The 4,164-nt window shown below is 42.2% G+C and overlaps 1 pseudogene; it reads left to right on the top strand.

The window, feature by feature from the left end:
* Window positions 1-2,261: 2,261 nt before the first annotated feature.
* LOC104653229 (armadillo repeat-containing protein 8 pseudogene) lies at window positions 2,262-3,780 on the top strand (annotated as a pseudogene).
* The last annotated feature ends 384 nt before the right edge of the window (window positions 3,781-4,164 follow it).

Genomic DNA, 4,164 nt, shown 5'->3' with positions numbered 1-4,164 from the left:
AGAGATGAGGTTTTGTTCCCCATCAAACTCCTAGACTCAAGTGATCTGCCTGCCTCAGCCTCCCAAAGTGCTAGGATTACAGGCATGAGCCAGTCTTCTATCTATCTTAAACCTGGATCTCTTCTAATTTTCCTTAATGAATGAATGGCAGCTGCCATCATCTTTTCAGTTGTGTAAGTTAGAAACCCAAGTCATCTTCAACCTCATCCTCTCCCTAACCTTCCTACCCAGCCCATTACAAGTCCTTTTGTTTTTACCTCCTGAACTTCTGGAGTTGACGTCATGATCTAGGATGAGATAAAATCATGTCTCACCTGGATCCCTGCAGGTGAGAGGGTCACAGATGATATGCAATAATGTTAACTGCATGATGATGAAGATGATGATAAGAAGTGACAAAACAGATAGGAGCAATCAGAACTCAAGCAAAAATGCGTTATGAGCTGCAGAGACTCAAAACGGCAGAGCTAGAAAAGCTCTGAAAGCTCTCGTGGTACATGACCCATGGTGCCATCCTAATAAGGAGCTTTGCTGTCTCCAGTCACAGGGAGCTCTCTCCCTCCTGCCTCCTGAGACTAGCTATAGTCTCGAGTGTGGGAAGGTCTTTCGCATAGTGAGCTGAGTCTCCGTGAGATGTTTTAAGCATATTTCAGCACCCCTGGGCGCTGAGAGCCGCAATGGCTTGGAAACCGATTCTAAACTCTAAGATTGGTCTTCCTGCCTCGTCTTTTGCCCACTTCCAACTCAATCTCCACACTGTAACGAGAGAGATCGTTTAAAAGTATAAATCTGATCACACCACCTTCATGGAAACACTTCCATTACTTCCCACTGTACTTAGAATGAAGGCAACACTTAACACAGAGCCCCATAGGGCTCTATCTGGCCTGCCCTGCCCACCTCCCCAGACCTCTCCACTTCAATTCTCCAGTCCAGCCATGGCTGAACCTCTCAGCTCTTCCCACTCTGCCTTCTCCCTCCCTCCACAGAGCCTTTGCATGAGCTCTCCCCTGTCTGCAATATACTTTACATCTTCCAACGGACCTCAGCACTGTCATTACTTCATCAGAAAAGCCAGTTGGACTTCCCTAAAAGCCCATATGCTTGATTCTTGGGTCCTTAAAAGCCTTCTACTGCCATATTTTTGGTATACTATGTAAGAAATTTTGGAAGGAAAACTCAGCTGATCTCTCTCTCCTGAACTTTCAGGTCTGTTTCGGAGTCTGTGTTTGGCAGTGGCCCAGCTGCCCTTTCCTGCCCTCCTCACCCTTCCCCTGCCTTTACTTACTGATGGGATGAGGGAGTAATGGAGGAAGAGCTCCATGTCTACCGAGCTGGTACAGGTGCCATTAAACCGCCCGGTCCTGCAAAATGGCCAAAAAAAAAGTCACATTCATATCATCAGTCACTGCTGTAGTCATTCACCTTTTAGCCTTGAACATCAACGTCAAGAAGTTTGTCTTGTAGCCCACTAAGACCATCTCATCTTTTTAAACTTCACTTTCTCAGAGCCAAGGATGCTCACCTGTAGTGTGTCTTCCCTAAGTGGAATAATCTTCTTTCACATTTTTTTCTCCAGCTTGATTATTTATCTAATGTCTCTGCTAACTGGAATTAAGTCCTTCATTTAGGGGCAGAATCCGGTTCTATGGGGCTCAAAGCTTATATAATTAGGGCATCCTTTTAAAGTAATACTACAAAATATCTTACTTTTTCATCTTTTAAGGGAGACATATGACCATGTAAACACTTTATCAGGATTCTTCCCATTCTCCCAGAGCCTTGGAAGGGTCCTGTGTGAGTGAGGGTCCCTGTTCAAGTGTCTTCCCACCCTCACTGACCAGCCAGTTTCTACACTGAGACTATGAATCAACATAATCCTGAGTTATTAAAAGTGGTCATCTCTGGGTGGTAGAATTAGAGGCATTCTATTTTCTTTTTCTTTATATAAAGATGTATTGCTTAACAGCTGCTTATCTGTCCATAGTGCTTAAGCCAGTGTCTCACCAGGCATGGTGGCTTATGTCTGTAGTTCTAGCTATTTGCAAGCTGAGGCAGGAGGATTGTTTGAGCCCAGGAGTTCAAGGCTGCAGTAAGTTATGATTATACCACTGCACTCCAGCCTTGGTGACAGAGTGAGACCTTGTCAAGAAGAAGAAGTTGAAAGAGAAGGAAGAAGAGGAGGAGAAGAAGTATAAGAATGAAAAAGAATTCTGAAACTTTAAGACAGATCTTTTGAAATAACCTAGGCAGAAAAGAAAATGAGAATAAAAAAGAATGAGAGCAGCCAGGTGCAAAGGCTCGAGATCGTGTGCTTGCTGGAGACCCCAATCCATAGTAGCTTCCTTTTAGACCAGGAATTAAAGTTTCTGGAAGATAACTTCGATGGGCTTTGCAACAAATTTGAGCTGTCCGATTCTAAAATGAGACATAAAAAATTCTGTAACTTGAAGCAAGCAGAAAACAGTCTCATTGTTTTCAGAGCTGTTTCAAGATTGTTGTGCTTGCTTCAGCAACAAACCTCAAGTGCAGAGCTGAAAACTGAATGTGCAGTGGTGCTGGGAAGTCTTGCTATGGGTATTGAAAATAATGTCAAGTCTCTACTGACTTGTATAATCCCAGCCTTACTGCAAGAACTACTGTCCCCAGACCTGAAGTTCACTGAAGCTTGTCTCCAATACCTGCATACTATTTTCTCCAGACCTGTCACTCCAAAGGAGCTACTGTATACAGATGCCACAGTGACACCACACCTCATGGCACTGCTTAGCAGGTTCCACTACACCCAGGAATACATCTGTTGGATTGCCTCACACTGCTGTAAAGGGCCAGATGATCAAACAATTTTATTTAGCCATGGCGTAGTTCAGAACACTGCTCAGCCACTAACCTCACTGTTCTACAAAGTTCAAATGCAAGCACTGAACTGTTTCTCAGTTTTACCAGAAGCATCCCAAATCCTGGTAAATGTTTTGGTTGATGCAGAATTGTTACCACAGATTTTTGTGAAGATGTTACAGAGGGCTAAGTATACTGAGATACAGCTTACATCAGCAAAATGTTTAACTTACATGCATACAGCTGGAACAATTCAGACAGATAACAACTGTATTAAAAGCATTGCCTTGTTTGTGCAGAAAGAAGAGATTACTAGAGAAGAGAGGCAAAGAAGCTGAGACACTTGCCTATCTGACTGAACCAGATATTGAGTTACAAAGAATCGCCAGCATAACTGCTCACCTCATTGCCATGTTTGCTGACTGTTTCTAGTATCCCAACTCATTGAGTGCCATCACTGATATTAAAAGGCTTGATCATGATTTAAAACATGCCCATGAACTCTGCCAGGCTGCATTCAAGCTCTATGACTCTTTTGGAGCAAATGAAGAAGACATTCAGAAGAAGAGCACTGAGACTGAAAAATACGATGGGCTGAATTGTGGCTGGCTTGAGTCTAGTGTCAAGGTGCGGTTAGCTGCCGTCAGATGTTTGCACCCTTTGTCAAGATCTGTGCAGCAGCTTCAAAACAGTTTCTAGGATCACATTGTCTGAAAACATTTAATGAAGGTTTTACAAAACGCACCAGATGAAATCTTCGTGGTGGCATCTTCCACGATATGTAATCTTTTTGAATTTTCTCCAAGAAAAGAGCCAATTTTAAAATCCGGAGTTGTAGGGCTACTTTGTGGATTAACCCAGAGTGAAAATCCTACTTTACAAGTGAATAGAATTTGGGCTTTAATGAATATGGCATTTCAGGATTGAACAAAAAATAAAAGCAAACATTTTACAAAGCTTGAATACTGAACAGATATTCTGGATGTTATCAGATTCAGATTTGAATGTGCTGATGAAGACACTGGGACTTCTTAGAAATCTCCTCTTGACCTGGCCTCATACAGATAAAATAATGAATACTCATGGAAAATAAACTATGCAAGCTGTCACCTTGTTCTGGAAGGGGAACATAACTTTAAGGTCAAAGAGTAGATACTGTGCATCTTAGTCAACACAGCGGATGAGACAACAGCAAAAGAATTTATAATGACCAATGATGATATCCTTCAAAAAATCAAATATTACATGGATCAGTCACATGTCAGACTGAAGCTTCCAGCTATGTTTTGTATATCAAACCTCATATGGAATGAAGAAGAATGTTCA

Source organism: Saimiri boliviensis, chromosome 2 (genome assembly GCF_048565385.1).
Source record: "Saimiri boliviensis isolate mSaiBol1 chromosome 2, mSaiBol1.pri, whole genome shotgun sequence".
In the NCBI taxonomy this organism is placed as follows: Eukaryota; Metazoa; Chordata; class Mammalia; order Primates; family Cebidae; genus Saimiri; species Saimiri boliviensis.
The sequence above is the reverse complement of the archived record's forward strand: the minus strand, read 5'-3'. Positions and strand labels throughout refer to the sequence as shown.